The sequence below is a fragment of the Narcine bancroftii genome, chromosome 8, assembly GCF_036971445.1.
Source record: "Narcine bancroftii isolate sNarBan1 chromosome 8, sNarBan1.hap1, whole genome shotgun sequence".
Lineage (NCBI taxonomy): Eukaryota > Metazoa > Chordata > Chondrichthyes > Torpediniformes > Narcinidae > Narcine > Narcine bancroftii.
The window spans coordinates 29898884-29923204 of NC_091476.1; the positions used below are offsets into that span (position 1 = coordinate 29898884).

Below are 24321 nucleotides of genomic sequence, written 5' to 3' on the forward strand. Positions count from 1 at the left end.
CACATTGACCACCGCCAGTGGGCTGATCTCACCTCCAACCGTGCATCTTGGCACCTCACAGTTCGGCGGGCAGCAACCTCCTTTGAAGAAGACCGTAGAGCCCACCTCACTGACAAAAGACAAAGGAGGAAAAACCCAACACCCAACCCCAACCCACCAATTTTCCCTTGCAACCGCTGCAACCGAGCCTGCCTGTCCCGCATCGGACTTGTTAGTCACCAATGAGCCTGCAGCAGACGTGGACATACCCCTCCATAAATCTTCGTCCGTGAAGCCAAGCCAAAGAAAAATAATCACTCAGAAACCAGTACAAATTTAGAAGCAAAAAAAAGTGAATAGCAAATCACAATTTTTGCACATTTAAATTTGCATTTGATACCTATCGTGCAGTACGATAGTTTTCTCTTGCTCTGATCTTTCACAAATAAAAGCATCTTGTTTCAGAATATTGTTTAATTGCACTATGAAATGTTCCCTGATCACTCTGTCATAACAAAAAAACATGCCTGAAGCATGTGGTAGTAATTGACAAGAAGAATGCTTGTTTCGGAGTACAGTAAAGGTCACAATTAATAAGGTGCTTTTCCTCCTGTTCTCCATGAATGTCACAAAGCCAGATAAAATCAGATGTAGTCAAACAGTTTTAATCTCTCTTTGATATTAACTAATGTCTCTTCATTTTAAAGACAAAACTAAAGCGGATGCATCTCACGAGCATTATCCTTATCGGTTCAATTGCTGACATCATGTAAAATATATTTATTGGGATGAAAATGACAGCATGAAGCTCGTGATAAGCAGTGGATATGAGGTAGGAGGATAACTTCTATTTGGTTCGTCAGTTCTTTATTTTTGTATGACTCAGCAGGAAATTGGAGTGTACACTTTCATTGACCACTGGTAGGAGTAACAGGAGGTCTCTGATATTTTAATCACCAGGTGAAATTATTTTAACAACAATATGACGCGTCAGCCTTGATCATCATCTTTGCAGTGCAAAGTGTACTAAGATGGCTGAAATTAAGCACCCCAGGTTCCAGGAAGCTTGTCAATCACAGAAATTCGAGTTTTTGAGTGGATATTACACTTTCTGGCAAAGGGAATCCATGCCAACTTCATTAATAGAGGAGCCATGTGCTTCCCTGGAGGTTGGAACACTCTTTGTTCTTTTATATTTTCCATCCTTTTTTCTTATTATCTGAAATCACTGACATATTTAGAAGATTACCAGAATGAAAATCTTGGGTAGAGGGGAGTGAGGGAAATGCAATAAGTTTGGAACTACAAAGGAAGAACTGGAAGAAATTATAATTTTGATACTATGCCCAGTTTACATATGTTTTTTGGAATTAACATGGTGGATAAATAGTTACACATTCATATGATAAATGTAAAAAAAAACCCTTATTCTTTATTTTTTTCAAGCATTAAAAACAATGTGCACGTTGTATGAGTAATGACATTGGCTAAGTGAGAATCTTCTTTAAGCGTAGACCTTATCAAGGCATTTGCCAACAATTTGTTAGTGCCACACTGTTACAGCACCAGCCTCCCAGGTTTAAATCGAGAGCTGTCTGTAAGGAGTTTGTACATTCTCCCCATGTCTGCGTGGGTTTCATCTGGGTGCTCCAGTTTTGTCCCACCCTCCAAAAATGTGGGGGGGGGGGAGAAAGAGAGGGTGGTAGATTAATTGGGTGGCACAGGACACAGGGTGCAGTGGTCAAAGGGATAAAGGATTGGCTTGATGCAAGGAGACAGAGGATAGTAGTAGAAGATGGTTACACATATTGGAAACCTTAGATGGGTACAATAATAGGAAAGGTTTGGAGGGAGATGGGATTGCTGGTTTGCATTTATGAGTTGGGCCAGAGGACCTGTTTCCATGCTGTAGAACTCTATGATTCTGTAACAGAATATGTAAACATAAAGTAATGGCAAAACAGGATGCCACTGATTGACTTTACCCCATATCCTTGCCCACTGAATAGTAATCACCTTTTATGACCTGCTGTCTAAGGAACAGCAGCAAGAAGCAAACACCTGGAAAGCAGATTGCCCACATGCATTGGAAGGGGAGGAAGGACCAGCAATGACACCATTACCCCCGTTTCCTCCAGTGATTACAAAGCAAGTTTAGAACGTTTGTGCAAACATGCCAAATATCTGCTCAAAGCAGCTATCCAAAATTGATCAAATTTAAAATTCCTGACCATTCTCCTATCCTTATCACATAATTCAGTGGAAAAAGATAGGAACAGGAATTGTCAGTTTGAACTTTTTTAATACTGGATAAAAAAATAATCATTTTTAAATATCATGAATACAGTTCCATTAGTAGCAATCAATTTAAATAGCATTTATTCTCAATAGGATTGATTAAAATATACTGCTACATTTCTTTCTTTGGCTTGGCTTCGCGGACGAAGATTTATGGAGGGGGTAAAAAGTCCACGTCAGCTGCAGGCTCGTTTGTGGCTGACAAGTCCGATGCGGGACAGGCAGACACGGTTGCAGCGGTTGCAGGGGAAAATTGGTTGGTTGGGGTTGGGTGTTGGGATTTTCCTCCTTTGCCTTTTGTCAGTGAGGTGGGCTCTGCGGTCTTCTTCAAAGGAGGTTGCGCCCGCCAAACTGTGAGGCGCCAAGATGCACGGTTTGAGGCGTTATCAGCCCACTGGCGGTGGTCAATGTGGCAGGCACCAAGAGATTTCTTTAGGCAGTCCTTGTACCTTTTCTTTGGTGCACCTCTGTCACGGTGGCCAGTGGAGAGCTCGCCATATAACACGATCTTGGGAAGGCGATGGTCCTCCATTCTGGAGACGTGACCCATCCAGCGCAGCTGGATCTTCAGCAGCGTGGACTCGATGCTGTCGACCTCTGCCATCTCGAGTACTTCGACGTTAGGGATGAAAGCGCTCCAATGGATGTTGAGGATGGAGCGGAGACAACGCTGGTGGAAGCGTTCTAGGAGCCGTAGGTGGTGCCGGTAGAGGACCCATGATTCGGAGCCGAACAGGAGTGTGGGTATGACAACGGCTCTGTATACGCTTATCTTTGTGAGGTTTTTCAGTTGGTTGTTTTTCCAGACTCTTTTGTGTAGTCTTCCAAAGGCGCTATTTGCCTTTAAAATTTCATTTAAAATGAAATAAAATGCAGTTATAACTTTAAATGTGTTGACACCTCAAAAGTATTAATCTCAGCGCATCATAAATGATGGAATGAAACAGCATTGCTGACTCTCTGTTATTCTTTAATTTTGAAGTGCTATTTTAAAAATTATTTTGACAAAACCTGTGAGCAGATTATAATCAGAAAGAGAGAGAGGAGATGAAGCAGTTTGGTTCAGGCATTTTGGAGCAGAAACCGGCCGGCCAAGGCCCCTTGGGACAGAGTTGAGGGAATGCAAGATGCACAAGGTCTGGCAGGTGACAATGCTTGTGAAGAGTTGTAGACTGAAGAAAATAGGCAAGAGTGGAGGGGAAGGCACTATGGCAATATTTAAAGAAAAAGATAAGAGAGCAGGAACCAATGAAAATCAACTGGCGCAGGGTGAAGGATAAATAGGATGGATGGTTCACCTGATGAATATAGAATGGATAACTGTTGAGCTATATAGGATCAACAAAGGTTTTAGGATGCTTTCTGAGCTACCATTATTTAATTTTTATTAGTTTTCACAAAAAAAAAGATACATTTACCTTTTATCCAGTGATACACCTTCAATTACTTTAAAAAGACTAGAAGTTAAATAGTAACTGATAGGCTTTTATTAACAGCAGAATGGAAGCACATCTAGGCTGGTTGACTGTCCTGAACTGAGGAGGGAGCTGTGGCACAGTTGCCTTTATTCAGGGGTCTGTGGAGGGAGCCACAGCACAGTCAGCAAGGGGCATGTCCTGACAAACTATAACAAGTATGAACACAGCCAAAACATATATACAGTGGTTTACCACATTCACCCCTCATTTTAGAAAGAATCAAGTGGGGTGAAGTGAATTAAATGTTCTTACAAATTGAGTCTTTCAGGTGGTCTGGTCTGCCATGGCTACTGTCACAATACTGGCTGTGGTGCAGCTGTTGAATCCTGGATGGTCTGGAACACCGGTATGTTGCTGTTGGCGTTGGCTTGATGGATGCATGGCGATGGATCGGACATGCTATTTGCTGAGGCTGGGATAACATGCCATGGTCCTGTGGGATTGTGGGTAGTGGAAGGTGAAGGGGGTGCAGGGTGGTCGACAATGGTCTCCACTCCACTGAGTGCGCCATTCCCAAACAGAGACCATGTCCTTGCGCCCATCAGTGTGCGCCACATAGATGTATTGAGGTTGGCGTGGAGGAGATGGACCCTTTCGACCAGTGGGTTACACTTATGGCTCATCACGTGTTTCTGGATTAGGACTGGCCCTGTGGACATCAGTCAGGACAGCAGTGTTATTCCTGAAGCAGAATTCCTGGGGAAGGAAAACATCCTTTCGTGTGGAGTGACATTAAGAGCAATCTGATTGAGTGGAGTGTATTGGGGAGGACATCTTGCCAGCAGGAGACTGGAAGACCTCTAGGACTCAGGGCTAGGAGGATGTCCTTCCACATGCCCATTCCCTCAGGGTTGTAACTGGTGGTCCTGCTTGTGGTGATGCCTCTGGCCAGTAGGTACTGACCTAGCTCGTCACTAATAAAAGAGGACCCTTAGTCGCTATGGATATAGCAGGGGTACCCAAACAGGGTGAAGAGATTCTGCAGGACTTCATGACTATGGTAGTGGTCATGTCCAGGCAGGGGAAGATGAATGGGAAACATGAATACTCATCAATGAAGTTGAGGAAGTACATGTTGCAGTCAGAGGAGGGGAGGGCCTCTTGAAATCAATGCTCTTGCATTCAAAGGGTGGGTTGCCTTTATCAGATGCACCCTGTCTGATTGATAGAAGTGTGGTTATAGTTTCTGGTCATGGTAGAAGAACCTGGTGACCCTGGGGTGGCAGAAGTCACTGTGGAGGACTTGTAACTGGTCCTCTTGTGCGCTGGCACATGTTCTGCAGGATAGGGCATCTGGAGGCTCATTGAGTTTCCCGGGCCAGTACAAGATATCATAATTGTAGGTGGAAAGTTCAATTCTCCACCTCAGTATCTTATCATTTTTGATTTTATCTCACTGCTAGTTGCTGAACAATGAAAGCAACTACACGTTAGTCAGTCAGCAAGATAAATCGTTTTCTAGCAAGGTAGTGTCTCCAGTGCCATACCGCCCCAACAATGGCTTGGGCCGCCTTCTTGACAGAGGAGTGTTGAATTTCAGGGCCCTGGAGGGTACGGGAAAAGACAGCTATGGGTCTGCTTGCCTGGTTAAGGGTGGTATCCATAGCAAAGTCAGATGTGTCGCTCTTCACCTCGAACAGGGTCATTTGATCCACAGCATCCATCACGGCTTTGGCAATGTCTGCCTTAATGTTTCTAAAGGCCGCACAGGTCTCTGAGTCAGGGTAAAGAGGTAGATTTGATGAGGGGGCAGGTTTTGTCTGCATAATTGGGGATCCACTGGTCATAGTAGGAGAAGAAGCCAGGCACCTTTTCAGAGATTTGAGGCTGTGGGGAAGGGGAAGTTCCAAAAGAAGGCACATATGGTTGGGATCGGGGCCAATGACTCTATCCTCTCTGATATAGCCAAGGATAGCAATAGTTTTTATATGTAAGGTTAAGGTGTTTGGCGGTCTGGAGAAATTTTTGGAGATTTACGTTCTGATCCTGCAGGTCAAGGCTGCAAATGGTGATGTGGTCCAGATATGGGAATATGGCCTGCAGCTTGTACTGGTCTTCCATTCAGTGCATCTCCTGCTAGAAGACCGAGTCCTCGTTGATGACGCAAAGGGAACCCTCAGGAAACAGTAGAGGTGGCCATCTGCATCAAAGACAATATACTGAGGCTCCTCCAGGCAGATAGGGAGCTGGTGTTATGACGACTTTAAATCAATAGTGGAGTATACCGTATATTGAGCGATTTGATTTAGCATGTTGGATATGCGGGGAAAAGGGTATGTGTCCAGCTGCATATATCTATGAATGGTCTGACTGTAGTCGATAACCATTCTGTGTTTCTCCCCATTCTTTACCACCACCACTTGGGCTCCCCAGGGGCTGCTTCTGGCTTCAGTGATCTCTCATTCTGTAGCCGCCACACCTTCAATCTAATAAAGGCAGTGTCCCTGGCATTTTGGTGCCAATGAGTTTACAGTTGGGGATGAGGTTAGTGAACAGCAGTGGAGGGAGGGGTGATCCTGAGGGTTGAAAGGCCGCAGGTCATGTGTTGTGGGCAATCTGCAGGTTGCTGGCTGGAAACAATGGGATGAGAGGTCGGGGGATTTTTGCGGGTGAAGTGCAGTGGGCAGTTTAAAAATTGCTGGTTACAGACAGTGAGGGGGGGATGGGGCCCATCGTACTCCATCGTCTTTCAAGGTGGCATTGAAAGTCCAACCCCAGCAGCATGGCAGCGCTGAGCTGTGGCATTACGAAGAGTTTAAAGTCTTTGTAGTTCATTCCCCACACAGTCAGGGTCACTACACTGCAGCCGTGAACATCTGCCGTATAGGACTTAGAGTCCATAAACACTTTATGGCTTACTATCCTTACCATGAGGGAATAATGCTGCACCGTGTCGGGGTGAATGAAGCTCTCTGTGTTCCCACAGGTAGCTCATTTCGAGACCATTTACCTCGATGTCCATCATCAATATGGCAAGTTGGTGAGGGCTACCTTGATCTGGCATGACAGAGGCCAGTGTTGAATCCTGTCAGATTCCATAAATGTGCTTGATCCTAAGATGGCAGCGTGGAAGATGGCAACCCCTGTGCCCCGCACACGGCACTGCTCAGTTTAGAGGGTGACTTGCATTTACACACATTTGCATAATGCCCTTTCTTTCCACAGCGAGAGCAAACCACGTCTTTTGATGGGGAGCATTTTCTTGGGTGTTCGAAAAGCACTTCGGATGCTTGCAGAGTACAGCAGCCGTGGTCAGGTTGTTGGCAGGATGTGCGGTCGCGGTGTTCCACATGCTTGGGGCCCTCCCACATCCAAAGATGGCAGCACCCGTGGTAACCACGAGGCGGCTGCGTTGATGGCTGAGTAGACGTCCATATTTTGGAGGGCCACCTCTAGCGTGTCTGCTAGTTCGACTGCCCTCTGTAAGTTGTGTTCACTCTGCCAGATATAGCTGGATCTGATGCCATGACATAACCGTCTCTGATCAAGTCTTCTATGTTCACCGTACTGTCACTGGTCTCCTCTCTCAGAATTCTGTGTCACTATAAACTACAACTTTTGGTTGGCCCATGCTTTCATTACCCTCTGTCTATATCTCGCTCTTAGTAGATAATTGTGCATTTTGATATGTCCTGGGGTAAGTTAATTGTCTGTATTGTGAGTGACTTTAGGGTTAGCATTAGGTGTGGGATTTGGGTTAGGGTTGTGGTTAGTGGTAGGGTTAGGGTTAGCTGCTCACAGCAAAAGAGGTCTATGTTAGACAGCACCTGACTACCCTAAAACAGTGAACCGGGGAATTGAGTGCCGACTACCTTCGGGCCCTGCAAGCTCTTGGACGTACTTGCGGCTGCAAGGCTTCCTGGACAGTGGGTCGCGGGAGGGAGCAGGCAGTGGACCACCAGGGGAGAGCGGGACATGGGAGAGAGTTGGCAGCACTAAGATAATTACAGTACACAATCCACACTATGATCCACGTTGGTCCCCGAATGCCTGCAGTGCAGTTTACACTGCAGGCACTCCGGAAAAATGACAAAGGGTGTATGTGAAAGAAAAGTCAGAACTGGAATGGCATCCTCATTCTGATTCTGTTCTTTTCACACAGCACACATTCTGGAAAATAAAAGGGAATAATTTCACGGAACTCAGCAACTGCGTGAGAAACATAAATGCTAATGAATGTCAGAGCTGACTTGTGGTGGTGAATCGCCTACTCCTGCTTCTAATTTGACTGCTCATGTATTGATATGGAATCATACTGTTCCCCAGATACAGAGGAAACACACTTCCTAACACAGCAGGTCAACGTTTTTCAAATGAATGAAATGAGAATAAGCAAAATTAAAACTTCTACCTTATTAACACATTTTGAACTCTTTTGTTCGATTGTGTTGCTCATTTATCTTGAAATGGTTCTCGCAATCATAATAACAAATTTATTCCAGATCTTGGCAGCAGATCACATACGACTATTTTTATGAATACATATTTAATGTCACCTGTAATAACCATTTTATATTCTATGAGATAATATTTCACTGAGTGATATTTATTTTCATTTTCCAAATGGTGTGTTGAGCTATTGAAATGAAATCCATACAGCGTCATCAAAATGCATTGACCTTCTCTGAGGAGTTGGTGCCATTATTCCTGCTTGATTTGAAGCGATGATCACTGCAATGAATATGCTGCAGAGACAACCTGTCATGTTAATTTAACGGCATTGGACTCATTGGCAAACAACAGCATTTTTGCACAAGAGAAAATCTCCAGAGTTTTAATTTAGCTTCCTCAATTTAGAAGCTTGACTTCCTGCTTATCAATCATGGTTTGAAGCTAAATTAGTACATCTTCTCTGAGATCCATTTTGTTGTCAACTTGCCTTTCTGGAAACCTAAATGGAAATCTACCGTTCGGAATCAGGATGTGCGATTTTAATGAGATTGCCATTGCTTAACCAGGCATGAGTGAAGTTAGCTCTCACAATTTTCTGTCTTATACATGATGAAACGAGTTATTTTGTTAAAGGATGTGGTGTAGATATCATTCCCACTTCCAAATATATTCACATTCCTTCACGTCTGCCAAGTTACAGCCAAATAATAGTGGACACATTTCACCACATGGACGACAACTGTTCACGGATGTGGCTCTCTCCAGCCTCTCAAGGGTATTGGGAGATGGGCAATAAATTTTGGTCTTGTCATTCCTAGTAATTTCGCACAAATGAATAAAAAAAAGTAATGTATTTTATTAAGAAGGTATAACTTATTCTGTTTGGTGCAGAGGTGATCTTTCATACTTTTACAAAGTATGAGTAAATGAGTTGATTTCTTGTCTGCTCATACTCCGCTATTAATATGCTGTTTTATTTTACCAAATCTATTGCAGGATATTGGGAAAGAATTTACTGTCAAAGTAACAAGGAAAATGGAGCTCACTAATTTATTTAATTGTATTGCAACTGCAGGTGAAGTGCTAATGTGGGATTAATAGTGAAGCTGTTGCTGGAGGCTCATCCCAACGACCTCAGCATAAAGATGCATCATTTCATATTTGACCTCATTATTTGTTTTTTGCCTGTTGATGCAGTAGCAAGAAGTCAAGTGTGGTTGTCACACACATAATTACCCTTTAAACTATCTAATAACAACTGCCCTGTTGACATCTCTGGAGACCAGAATTAGCCATAATAATAGTGTGGACAGGTTCATTTGTGCAAGATAATAAAAATGTCAGTGGTTTTCTTGTTCATCCCCCTTTCTTTCTTGTACTCTTTCAGCCTTTTTTAAGTTTCTCCTTTAATCACCCCCTTATTGGATTCATTCGTTTATAAAAAAAAAACTTCAAAAGTTGGATTCCCAATAGTCATTTGCCTCTCACATAAAGAATAATGATCATTCAAAGATGCAAAGGTTCCTTTTATTGTCATGCAAAAATATATCAAATATGAAATATACATGATATGCCTCAACTTTTGTCTGCCGTAAGGCAGAAAAAAAGTTGTGATAAGCATTGTCTGGCTCCCCTAAGCATGAGAGAAAGAGAAAAGAGAATCTCTGTGGATTCACCTCCTGTGCTCCCCACAGTCTCTGCAGCCGCAAAGACTCCAGACTCCAGAAAGAGCACAGACTCCAGTTCAGACTATTGACAACCTTAGTTTCAGATTCAAACCTCCAATATTATCAGGAAGCGTTTAGCTCCCAATGCCTTTCAGGAGCCAATCTTGCCCTCAGCACCCTCTTGAAGCCTAGTTCTGATACCTGGTTCCCATGAGCCAGTCTCCAGCAGCCTGTCTGGTTCTTTGTACAGCAAATTGCCAACCTCCTGCAGCCGGTGTGGGTCCTTTGACTACTGAGTCCATCATTAGTCCATTGCCATGATCACTATCCTGCAGGTTCATCTCCTGTGCTTCTCCTTCTCGATGGTGGGTGTTCTCCCTGTTTCTACTGCCCTGTGCTGACCTGCTGTTCCTTTGGATTCTGCAACACCTTGTGATTTGCTGCCCAGAGTAGGCACCCCCTATCTTTTAGCCTGGTCGTTTCATAACTTCAGTTCCCCTTCCTCCCTCTGCCATATTCCATGATGCTTTTGGCAACTAGAAGCATATCTCCCTCCTCCATGAATTGCTTGGCTTCCACAGAATTCCACACATTTGTTACCATCTGGATGAAAAAAAATCACTGAACTTATTTTTAAATGGAATGCTCCATATCCTGAGGCTGAGATTCCTGGTTCTTGATTCACCAGAAATGGGGAACCACCTGACTGGTACTGTCAGCATTTTATAGGTTATAGATTCCTTCTCATTCTTTGTACTCCAGTTAATTGTAATGAATCCAATCTTTCCTCATCTATCAGGTATGCCAGCTCAGAAATCAGTCTGATAACTCACTCACTCTATGCCTCATCTGGTATGAAGGTGCCGACTCTCAGGACAAGAATAAACTCCAGAGGTTGTTAACTCAGCCTGCGACATCACAGGCACCAGACTTCACTCCATTGAGAACATTTACATGAGGCGGTGTCTTAAAAAAGCAACCTCTATCCTCAAAGGCAATGCCCTCTTCACTCTGCTGCCATCGGGGAAAAGGTACAGGAGCCAAAAGACGAAGACTCAATGACACAAGGACAGCTTCTTCCGCACTGCCATCAGGTCCCAGAATAATCAATGAATCAAAGACACTTCCTTACTTTTCGTGCACTACTCTTTTAATTTTTTAAATTTATAGTAATGCTGTGAGATGAATGTTTGCCCTATGATGCTGCCTCAAAACACTGAATTTCATAACTTGTTCATGACAATAAATTAATTCTGATTCTGATTCTGAATCTCCTCCACAGATAAGGAAACCAAAACTGTACATTTAAATTCACTTTTCTTTTGGATTTTTTTTCTATGCTCATGCTCAACAGCCTGAAAACTTAAAATACTGCCTAACCTGCTTAATATTTCCCTGAATTTCTATGTTTATCATTAATTACTTTAGGCCAAAGCAGGTCGCTACACTTGCCCTGTGCATTCACATCTAAAATGGCTTTTTTTTCTTCCTTGCATCATTCTCAACATTATGGGGTATTGTATACTTTTAAGTTAAAGGTGGCAGTGAATGTCTAAAGTTTACAAACTCTGGTCTATTAAATCAGCAAAAATAAACATTAGCTGGAACACTCCAGCAGTGTGACAGCGGACTCTCTGATCTCCGAGCTGTTCCTGGGGATGTACACAGAGTCAGACATCCAGAACGGCTGGGAGATCATTAATTCAGCCCTTTGGTCTGCACAGAAGTTGCTGGACTTTCCGTGTATGGGGATGCTGGTGAGGAAGTGCTGCCAACTGGCACATTCCAAGTTGCAGGAGTGTGTGGTGAGAGACTCACTAAGGCTTGGTGCAGCCAATGTAAGGGTGCTGTGAGGAAGGACCACAGCCGAGAGTCCTTCCATTACTGGGCACTGAGGGGCTGAGATCAAGGAGAAGTCCTTCAAATAACAGAAGGGGGAGTAATGACAAGGTTCACAGTGGTGAAAATGGTGTAAATAGAGTTGAATGTAGCAATGCACAATGGCTGGAATGTACAGATATGAACGTAAGGTGATCAGACTCTGAACAATTTTCCTTTTGTAAATAATCTATTGTGAATAATGTCTATTTTCGGTTTAAAAAAGAGATGTTGCTGTTTAATTTCTTGGAATTAATAAAGCCATTGAAAGATAACACAAATCTATTCTCTTCAGATAAGACCTGAATTTCCAGATATTTTAATGTTCTTGCCCTTTCATATAATAATGTATTAAAAGACAAAATAAATCTGAATACTCTGAAGACCTGCAGATTGCAAAGATGTTTTACGCCGAGAGATGGTGGATTGTTTGTGTTTTTAAGGGTTTCAGTTTGTAAAGTGATGACAGCTGTTTTCCTTTGCTTTTCATCTGTTTCACACCATTATTTTCTTTCTTTGGTTTGGCTTCGCGGATGAAGATTTATGGAGGGGTAATGTCCACGTCAGCTGCAGGCTCATTTGTGGCTGACAAGTCCGATGCGGGACATTATATGGTGATAACATTGCACAGATTTTTCTCCAATTTGTCAATCATTTTAAAGCTACGCTTTTACATACATATACACACATACAGCATGATAATTATGTCAAAACATTAAATAAATACTTAAATATTGTTTAGGTTATTTGACAAAGATACACTTTGTCCTCAATTGAGAAATGCTAGTAACACAACATTGATTTAAATCTCTTGGCATGATTTTGCTGCATCATGGCAAGATGAGAATGAAACAACCGCCCCCACCCCCCGCCCCCCAACAGGCAGTTGCTGAGGGATCACAGAAGTAACAAGGAGTGGATTTACATGAGCAATTTTTTAATATAATTGATTTGGCAATTTTAGACATTAAGGACAAAAGCAGATAAATTCCTGGCAGTGGTTCAGTTTCAGCTGTTCTTTTTATTTATCGGAATAGTTTGTTGTTTAAAGTGACACAAGTATACTTACCTGTTATACTGCAGTAGTATGGCATTCTGTCGAAGTATCCAACTATCACTCTCAATTTAGCTGGACTGCTGCAGATTTTTGAAGTTGAGCTATAGTTATTATTCAGATGCCTGGCATCACAAAATGGCCAATCAGCCCCTTTTGCAGTTGATTCTTACCATTTTTTCAAGAGTTTGGAGTTGATGGAAATTTTTAATCACCATGTAATGCTTTGGCCCACCAGCGATCTTTATGCTTGTGAAAATGGTAGGGCAGGAACAATTTAACAAAAGGATTTGCCTTTCTTGTCTGACTCCTTCCAGATTGATTAAAGTTAATTACATGGGGAAAAGTTGCTTTTCATTGCTGCCAAGCGTAAATAAGTCATTTTTCTTACATTTATCACCAAAAAAAAGAGAAAAAATTATGTGGTATTCTTCTGCCAATATCCATTCCATGATACATTATGGTTAATGCTATATTCCAGTTCTGCTCCTTCAACAACTGTACAATAACTTCTTCATCAGAAATCTTTTATTTAAGTTTAAAATACGAAATGAATAAAAAGCCATGTGAAGTTAATACTTCATCACTCTTAACTTTTCAATACAAGACTCAATACTAATGCTCACCTGCAAGCTCAAATGAAAAGGTAAAAATGATTGCGAGTACCTTCAACAAATGTTCAAATGCCGAATTCTGCTCTGCCTTTCCAGTGTCATAAGCCCCTTTCACACTTGCATCCCAGTAAATCGGTCGTTCAATGTCCAGGGATAGGAATGGGAGTTTGGCCTTTCATACTAGACTACTCCTAACTGGGACACTGAACACTTTCATACTTGCAAGGGTTTATCCCCGGTGTTTGGTCTGTTCTACCATTAATAGGCAGTGCCTACAATGCAATTGCCCATTTCATACTTGCCTGATCTCAATGCTGGTGTCTGCAGATGCTGGGGATTGTACTAGGAGTCGAGGCTGGCATTCCCTGGCCTGAGATGATGTCATCTCACATCGGCATTGAGCTAATTTTGCTTTCACACGACCCACTTTAAAGGCCAATTGGTGTTTAATTCCTGGGATCACTGCCAAGTATAAAAGGGGCTATAGAGTAACAATGCCACACAAGTTGGAACAGTTCCTTCTGCCTATCTTGTCCATACTGACCAAGTTGGCATTCTGGCCTGGTTCCATTTGTCTGCATTTGGTCCATATCTTTCTTAGCTCTTCTTGTCCAATGTGGGTCACCACCATTATTAATTTCAGTAAATTTAATTTACAATCTGCATGTAACATTGAGAAAACTAGCAAATGACCATCAATGCATATCTGTTGCGTTCGGTCGCTGAAGTTTCATATTTAGTTCGACTGTAGAGCATGAACGCACAGCCCAGGTCATAATCATTGCTCCTGATCCTCTGCAATCAAAGAGCAAAAATACTGCATATGCTTGGAATCTAAAATGAAAACAGCAAGTGCTGAAAATACTCAGGCAGCCAAGAAGAAAATACATGAAGAGAAACAGAGTCAATGCGAAGGAGCAAGAGTAAACGTAACACAAAAGGTTGTTGAGCCTTAGTTTTATTTCTCTTTCCACTGATGCTGCCCATAACTGTTGACTATTTCCGATGTTTTCTTTTTTTTACCCATTGATTTGAATGGAGAGGAACTTGTGCAAATGAGAAGGATTGGCAAACACATATTTTAGTTAATCATGTTTACTCTAATATTTCATTCTTTTTCAATCTTTTTATTCATTTTTAACATATGCCAAAAACATAGGTGAATTTGATAATAATTATAAAGTAAATTAATATCAAATTACAAATACCAAATAACAGTAAACAAGGTACATATTAAATGGAAAGAAAAAAGAAAAAAAGACATATGCTCCTAATCGAAAAATCAAACCCCACCCTTTGAAAGTTACTGGCCAAGTTAAGGAATCCACTATTGATAGTAGTATTTATTGGGTCATGAGAAAAAAAAAAATCAAAAATAATTAAGAAAAGGACCCCAAAGGGAGAGAAAGTCAAGATCCATTGCAGTAATAGAACATCTAGTTGTTTCTAGAGATAGACATGCCATCACATCCAACAACAATTGGGTATGAGTGGGAGGGACAGCATCTTTCCATCTTAGCAAAGTGGTCCTTCTAGCAATGAGGGAAGCAAAAGCCACTACATGGCATTGTGAAACAGTCAGTATTAAATCCAATGGCCCTACTCACTCCAAAAATATCAATGAAAGGGCTAGGATTCAAATTAATATTAAGAAAAAAAACAATAAAGTATGAAATACCCCTTGCCAAAAATTAAAGAGAGAAGGGCATAACCAAAACATATGATACAAAGTACCTTCCTCTGTTATGTATTTATCACATTTAGAAGAAATATTGGAATAAAATTTAGCTAACTAAACCTTAGAAAAGTGGGCCTGATGAACTACTATAAATTGTATTAAAGAATGCCTAGCACAAAGTGAAGATGAGTGGACATGCTTCCAAATTGAATCCCATGTAGTTTTAGCAACTGGTTGTTGAAAGTCTTGTTCCTATAATTTCAAAACAGAACCCGGGGAACTATCCCTAGATCTTAGAAGTAATCCATAAACGGCAGAAAGCAATCCTTTATTATTAGCTTTAAATTTTATACTTCCCAAATAAGATTAAAGTGTAAGTCCTGGGGAAGCTTCAACGTTAAAGAATTTAATGTGGAACAAGACAGGGTTGTCCCTTAAAGCCTTTCCTATATAGTTTGGCTTTGGAAACATTAACGGTTGCTTTTCAGTTATCAGCAGAGATTTCTGGGATTTCTAGAGCCGAAAGTATTCACAAGGTTTCTCTTTATGTTGATAATCTTCTGCTAATTTATATATATATCCAAACCTGACTGTTTGATTCCACATACCTTATTACTTCTTAGTTAATTGAGTCATTTTTCAGGCTAAAAATTAAACTTGCAGATGAGTGAAATGTTTGTTTTGAATTCTTCTTGCTCTTTTGATTCTTCTGTCCCTTTTAAAATTGATAAAAAAATAATTGAACTATTTAGGTATCATTTTTAATAAGAAGATGAATAATTATTTAAGGATTTTTTAATACCTATTGTGTCTTGCTAAGAAGTCCCTATCTCAATGGTCTCCTCTTTCAATGACTTTAATTGGACATGTTAATATTATCAAAATGAATATTTTGCCTAAATTTTTTAATATTTTTCAAGATGTATCAGTTTTTACTCTAACATTCCTAATTACTTAAAACTGCCTTGAATATTTTTAAGAAATATTTTTACGAAGTAGGTTTTAAATATTTTCAGCCATTGGAATGCATTCAAAGTCCTTAACAGCTTTGATTGCCAACAGTGAAGGGAGGATTGATTAATCAGCTGTCAGAGATTTTCTTCCGTTGTTTTGTGGGTGAGATTTGTTCTTGTTCCACCTGCATGGAATTGTTGAATGCTTCAGCAGAATGAGGTCAATCAACCTATTTTATCTTGATGACCTTTCTGCAATAGCAACTGCAGGAAGATGTTGCATTCACAATGCCCACAGGAGCTCTTCGCTTTGGATTTAGACTGATATCAAGGATCAAGAAAGGGAAAGTTCATGTTTCAGCAATGAATACCGGAAGCAAAGCCTGACCCATTCAGTGATGTGTGTTTCCGCTTGTCTCCTGGCACATTCCCGCTGAAGGAAAGAGGACCTGAACACTCAGATCACAATGTCACAACATATAAAAGCAGAAGTAGGCCCATTGGCCTATCGAGTGTGCATCGCCATTCTTAATCATGAGCTGATCCATCCACCCAATCAGCCCCACTCCTCGGCTTTCAACCAGTAGCCCTTGATGCCCTGACTAATCATATACCTGTTAATTTCTGCCTTAAATACATCCAATGACCTCACTTCCATAACTGCCTGTGGCAACGTTCCACAGACTCATGACCCTCTGACTAAAGACATTTTTCTGCATCTATTTTAACCTGTTCATTCTATTCCGGAATAATTATGGATTGGAGACTAACCAGTAATTTCATTAATTGCCTTGATAAGTCCATCTGCAAAACATTGAGTAAAACAAATGATTCCATCCATATTCTTCCACCAAGCAACAATGAAATGCAGCAGTCTTTGCCACCCATGCCACATTGGGATGAATTGAAAACTAACAATGACAAAACTGGAGACACTGGCAATTGAGGGCAAATCCAATAAAGGCAGATCATGCTCACAGAAACGAAAATCATCAGGGAAGATGTATGGGTGGCACAAGATTTGTACTATCAGGTTCAGGAACAGTTGCTACTCTTCCCCCATCAGACTCCTAAATCACAAACTCTATCAGAGACCCATCTAAGGACTCTTACTTTGCACCGTATATATTATTAAATATTCATTTTCTGTATTGCACAGTTTGTTTGCACTTCCTTCTTGTTTACATTTTTCTCTTTTGTTTACGTATTCTCTTGACTGCAGTTTACAGTTACTGACAAGTAGAAATTGTGCCTGGCCTGAAGGAAAAGGAATCTCAGGGTTGAATGTGATGCCATGTATGTACTCTGACAACAAATCTGAACTTTGAAAATTGTCGTTGATTGTCAGGCATCACTGTTCAGGACAGTACTGCAGGAATGTGAAAAAATAGCATCTGTAGGTCAATCACTGTAATGTGTTTCAGGAATGCTTTCCATTCTATTAGCATCAGAAAATCAATTTGTATTCACAATGTTATTTCATTTCTGCATCTCACTCCAACTCTGACTCATCTTTCTATAGCCTTTAGCTCTGTTAAAGAGAGACCTAACAGCCACTTGTGGAATAACATCTCATCTTCCATCTGGACACATTACAATCTCCTGGAGTCAATATCAAATTCAAGAACTTCAGTCAGCTGGAATCGAACTAGTCAGTTCTGCTGAAGGTCATCCATTTGAATGTAAGTTCGTTTTTTTTTCTCTCCAGTACCTAATCTCATTGACAATGTCTACCCTCTGTTTAATATATTTCACATATTCTTTTGTTTACTTTATCATTTTCATACGTTCTTCAATGATCTTACCAACCAGGCAGCACCATTATGTGCTAATCACCATAGCAACCCAGACTCCACTCTATCAGAGATGTTCCTGTTATTCTATTCATTCCTCCCCCACCCTCTCTGCAACTTCAAATTTGTTTGGTCTCTTCCCCTGTTTGACAGAGTCTTTGGCCTGAGGTGTTAACTCCGTTTCTCTTTCCAGAAATGCTGTCCAGCCTGCTGTTTCCATTTTGTATTTATGTAGCACCCATTAATTTAATAAATATGTTTTGTGGGAGCATTATTAACCAAAAATTTTCTCTGAACCAAATTAGGGAAGCCTGTTGGAGCATCCCAGAGAAGAAATCTAAAACATGAGGGCACCAAAAAACACAACTGCCTAATGAGAATGACGATAACCATCAGTTATAGAAGAAACTGCTAACGTGGGAAATGAATAAGAATGTGTACTTCCATAATGTGAATTAACATTGGATAAATAGTGCATGGTTCATGTGTCCTGGACAACTAATGTTCAAGCTAACACTCTAACTTGTATTACTTCAAGTCAGTTGGCAGTAAGCTGTCAGCAAAGTTAAGTAGGGCACAGGATCGGTGTTAATTAACACTGGAGAGATGATGAACATAAAGCTGGTGTATGGCTGAAAGGTATAGAAAGGGAAATAGCTACGAGAGCACATTACTGTACAAGGAATGCTAACATGAGAATTTGACAGTGGGTAATTAGATGCAGAGGGAGCAGGAGGTGCTAAATAGCAAGGGTGATATTAAATGCAAGTAACAGAAAATTTTAAGAAATTAAGTAATCCGGCACAGGAAAGGGTAGTAATGTGTCAATGCTTCAAGATATACTGTAGGATTTTTACACATCAGATGTTGTTTTAGGAAAACATTGCCATGTAAAGTACAACCAACTGACATAACTCAAGCACAAATCTCAAATCTTGAGCAGGAGTTGGAGACAATCTGACACATTGAGATGGAAGACAGATTTTGAAGGCAAAATATTTGTGGGTAGTCACACTGATGAGCGATAAGGAGCTGCCAGTGGAGGAGGAAACATTGTCATTTCTCAATGTATAGGGAATGGAGGAAAGAGGAACACAAATCATGTAAAACATCATTCTTCAAAACAGCTTTCATAATCTACATTTCCAGACGTACAAAGGGTAGGACAATCAAACAAAAATCAATGTCACCAAGCAATCAAGAAATGGCTAATGCTTTGCTGTTCCAGGCATGAGGTGGATTGAGCAACATGTAATACTTTGGAAGTAACAAAGAGCTGGAATGTTCGGATACATAGTCTTGGAATATTTCATTGTTAGGATAAGAAATTGGACATTTCTTGCTAGAAGGAAGACAGCGACCAGCCAATGAGACCTAAGAAGAAGCTGTTGATGTAAATAACAGAAAGGTTCTGATGTTGTTCAAAATAAATTCATGAATTGAGTGAGTGAATAAATAATTAATAAACAGGATGGATTAAAGATATGGAATCGAAGATCGATTCCACCCCTTAAACATTGGTACAGGTACTGGTTTGTTTGAGAAAGATGAGTGCCATCCACATAATGAGTATTTGAATGGACAGAAAAAATACAGCGGTAATGAGTTATCTGGTATTAGATAATACTGAAGGGAGAAATATAAAACCATAATCTTGAATCAAAATAAATTAAGTAAGATGGAGGTGAATATAAAACTGTATTTTAGAAATGGAAAATTGAAATAGCAGTATTTCAATATATTTGAGGAAAACAGACAAAGGAATAGGGGATGTAAAATAGGTTAATGTAAAATCATTTACATTTCAAAGAGACTGCTTATGTTTTACACCTCTGAATAATTTTAGTTGCAAATCTGAAAATGCAGAGGAAATCATTTACCTCCATGTATGAAAAGCTTTTTGTAAAGTTATTACAGATCAAGGTGTATGGGATCATGAAGAGGACTGCAAATTGGTTTAAAAGATTGAAAGGACACAGGGGTTCCTTTAGGTTTGCTGCCATCATTGCAATGAAAGATCAGTTTCTGCTGAAGTTACTGCAGCAGAACAAAACCAAGAGTGAAAGATATGCTGATTAAAGAGCAACAATGTTGAATATTTTTATAGAAAAGTTAGCATCAATGCCAATATTTTCCAAGGGATTTACTTTTGCCACCACTTATCTGATCAATAGTTTGCAAACGATGTGAGAAAAAAGAAATGGAAGGTGCAAATTGCAATAATGCAGGTGTATTTTTATTCACTTCTTCAACCTCAGTGGGTCAAAATCCTGTAATTTCCCACACGGTATTTTCAAAATTAGAACCACAGTGATTTGTTAAAAGTGTATTTCCCGCAGACAAAAAAAAACAAAGTTGGCCAGGCCAACTCGGTGGTTGCCAAGGTATAAGGTCTTGTCAGCATTGTTCACATTTCAAGAACAATGTTGACATGATTGTTGTCAGGTTTAAAATGTTGTCCTCAATACTTGGGAATATCTTGTGATTGGCCATCCTTGCTCATCTGCCCACCCTCACTGGCGATTGTGATTCTTGGGAATTATGAGTTCATGTATTTGCATGTTGTTTTTTTTATGCTATAATCGCATCGTTCTCACAATGGAGTGAAAGAAGAAATCTGCAAATTCTAGTAAATACAAAAGTGCTGTAGAAACTCAACAGGTCCCACAATGTCCATAAGAGGCAAATACGTTACAGGCTTGGAACTGTCCTTCAAGGTATGAAGCAACAAAAAAAAAACAGAATTAAAAGAAGATGGAGGGATAGAAAAAGAGATGCAACAGGGTGGGGACTGGAGGAAGTGAGACATAGGGATATGGAATGAGAGAGATGGGAGGGAAAGGGGGCCACGTCAGGGGGCTACCTGTGACTCTTAGTTGTTGGCTCCAATTCTTGCTCCTACTTTCCTCTTCTCCCCTGCTTTTCATTCAGGCACCTGCCTGCTCTTTGCTCCAACGTCGTTGGAAGATTCCTTTGAATACCTCCTATCTCCTGTGGATGCTACAGGATCTGCTGTGTCTTTATGGCCATTTTGTGCATTTAATTTTCACGATAGATGCCACACATACAATCCAGACCATCATGTCAACATTTGCTTTTCTGCCAGAGTCCAAATCTTTGACATCGTAGGATACGTACAGAGATTCTTGGCTTAAGCAGCAGAAGCGGTGAGATGGGGAAATCACTGAGCAGATGTTCTTGTCCAGATCCTATATCACCTGATGTATCTAACCGACTCTGTATTGTCCTGATTCATTAATCAGTGATTCCAGATACACAATTAAGTGTTTGCATTGCATAGAACGTTTTGTTAATTTGAACAGTTGCAACTGTATTTTAAATGCTGTCAAATCATGGTGTATTATAATTTTCCTGAAAGTTTACATATACCTGCAATACATTGCAACTGCCACCTAATCGCACCTTCTTAATTAGCCCATTTTAAAATATTGCATTTCTCCTATAGTCAGCTTCTAATTGCTGATCCCACATATCCCCATAGATACTAAATATTAAATGAGAACATTCTAAAAACTCGCTGCAGATAGCCTTTACAAATAAAGCATGCTCTCATTTTCTACCAGCTGTCATCTGGAATTATATCAGCAGTTTAGAAATACTGAAATACAGCTCTTGCAATGGGTTCACTCTCATAATGATGAATAAACTATCTTGACTTGACAGGGGTATTGCTTCATTGTAGCACACATGCATAATTTTAGAGTACAAATGTATTTGTCAGAGTGCATACATGACATCATATACAACCCTGAGATTCTTTTGACTGTGGGCAAGGCAGAATTACCACTTATTGGTAGTGCAAAAACAAGGTACACTGTGTATACATGTAAACAAAGAGAACTGTAAACAGATAACAAATGTAAACAAACTGACTGTACAATACAGAGAGAGAAAAAATCAATAAAGTGTACAAATATGAGTCCTTACATGAGACTCTGATTGAGGCCTATGTTATGTTGGGCTTCATTAATAGGGAGATTGAGTTCAAGAGTCGAATAGTCATGAGGCAACTCTAGAAATCTCTGATGAGATCATATGTATTGTGTTCAGAGTCTGGTCACCTCATTATAGGAAAGATGTGGAAGCTAAGGAGAGGGTGCAGAAGAGATTCACTTGGATGCTGCTCGGATAGGAAAGTCTTATGAGGAAAGGTTAGCAAAACTGGGACTGTTCTCTTTGGAGTGTAGAAGGATGTGAGGAGACTTAATAGGAGTTTACAAGATATAAAGCATAGATAGAGTGGACACCCAGTGGCTTTATTGCAGGGCAGGAAGAACAAAAGAGGACATATGTACAAAGTGAAGGGAGGGAAGTGCAGTGGAGACATCAGGGGTACATTTTGTTACACAGAGAATTGTGGGTGCCTGGAATGCCTTGCCAGGGATGATGGTAGAGGCTGAGACATTAGGGGCATTAAAGAGACGCAGACACATTGACAGAAGAAAAATAGAGGGTTACTTTGTCGGGAGGTTTTATTATTTTTTTAAGGAATATATGGATCGGCACAACATAGAGAGCTGAAAGGCCTGTACTGAGCTGTAGTGGTCTCTGTGATAAGAGTCCTTAAATGAGTCCCTGATTGAGTTTGTTGTGGAGGAGTCTGATGGTGGAGGGGTAACAGCTGTTTCAGAACTAGGTGGTGTGAGTCTTGTGGAACCTATACCTCTTTCCTGATGGCAGCAGTGAGAACAGAGCGTGTGCTGGGTGGTGTGGATCTTTAATGATTGCTGCTGCTCTCCAATAGCAGCATTCCCTGTAGATATTCTTGATAGTGGGGAAGGTTTTGCCTGTGATATCCTGGGTTGTGTGCACTACCCTTCAGAGGGTTTTACACTCAGTTGTCCTCACAATGCAGCGGATCATCACACTTTCTACCATACATCTGTGGACATTTGCCAGGATTTCTGGTGCAATACTGAACTTCTGAAAACTCCTGATGAAGTAAAGGCCCTGATGTGCTTTCTTCACAGTGCCACTAGAGTGTTGGGTTCGGGAAAGATCCTCCAAGGTAGTGACTCCCAAGAACAAATTTGCTCACCCTCTCCACCTCTGATCCCCCAATGATCACTGGATTGCATACCTCTGGTCAACAATCAGCTCTTTAGTTTTGGTGACATTAAGTGCAAGTTGTGTTGGTGCACCATCCAGCCAAGTTTTCAATCTTCCTCCTGCATGCTGACTCATCACCTTTCCTTATTACCATGTAGATGATATTATTGTTGTACCGAGCCACACAGTCGTAGGCAGAAAGTGAGTAAGAACACAGGTGGCTAAGAATGCAGCCCCGTGGTGCTCTAGTAGTGATAGAGATTGCAGAGGACATGTCCTCACTGATTGTGGTTTGGAGGTGAGGAAATCCATGATCCAACTACAATTATCTCTTTCCCTTCATCATCCAGGGACCCAAATAGTCTTTGCAGGTGAAGTATTGCTTCACTTTGGACCTCTTCTAATCTAACATTATGCATTTGATGTTTGGAAAGTGGTTTTCTCTGCACTTCCAGATTCGGTGACTGGTTTGCATAATACTTATACGAGGTCTAATAAGATGACCCTAAACTTCCTATTGCTTGCCACTTAAATTTTCAATCCCACTCCATTCCATTCTGTCTGTAGCCTTCTGATCTGTTGTAATAATGTGTGTCATAAAATTAGGAATATCTCCCCACCTTTAGCATGGCCATGTTGCAGTCTTCAGACTGGTAACTCAGTCTCTCTGTTTGCATCCGAACTGGTGGGCTCTGCTGAATACATCCATCTGAATATTGGTACCGATTTCCTCTCTCCATTTGCACACTGTGACCAGCTGTGGATTTCCTACGCCTCTGCATTTCATGACTTTCTTCTCCCTATGTTTGTGATCAATCTCTTTACTGGCCACATTTCATAGTAATTATATTCTTTTGTTCATGGTCTTTGCTCTAACTCCCTCATTAACCTATTAACCAGATAACCTTAACTTTAGAGTTATCCCCTCAGAAACTCTTTTGTCCTATTGTCCTCACCTCACATTCTCTGCAAATTAAAATTAGCCTGTTTTTTTCTGTCACACTTTTGACAAGTTTTTGATCTGACAGTTGTCCTGTTTCCCTTTTCCCACATACTTGATGGGCTGATTGTTTCTAGAATTTTCTCTTTGTTTTTGCACACATTTAAAATGATGTTCAGCTGCACTGGATTACAAAGGGTAGAGTCTTCAGGGTTATGCTTACAAATTAAGTTCAAGTTCATTCGATTATTCAAGGACAACACTACAAAAGAGTGTCTTCCAAGCACTGGTGCAAATCTTGCAGACACACAACCAGACATAGCACACAAACAGAGCACACAAACATATACAGAATATCAATACAGACACCCATATATATATATATATATATATATATATAAAAATATATATTTATTTATTTATTTATATATAATTGAGAGAGAGAGAGAGGGAGAGAAAAAAGCACGGGGGGAAATAAAGAAATAAATAGAACTGTTCATTTAGTCGTTCCGCGTTCTCACTGACTG

At 40.6% G+C, this 24321-nt stretch overlaps 1 long non-coding RNA gene across 2 annotated transcripts in view; it reads left to right on the forward strand.

Moving 5' to 3' along the window:
- LOC138741695 (uncharacterized) overlaps nt 1-18270 on the forward strand; it is a 25833-nt gene extending 7563 nt beyond the window's left edge. For both annotated transcript variants that reach the window (XR_011343669.1, XR_011343668.1), the window contains exons 2-4: nt 687-811; nt 17514-17673; nt 18090-18270. This is a non-coding gene — a long non-coding RNA (uncharacterized lncRNA). The remainder of the gene's footprint in view (nt 1-686; nt 812-17513; nt 17674-18089) is intronic.
- Nucleotides 18271-24321: the final 6051 nt, after the last annotated feature.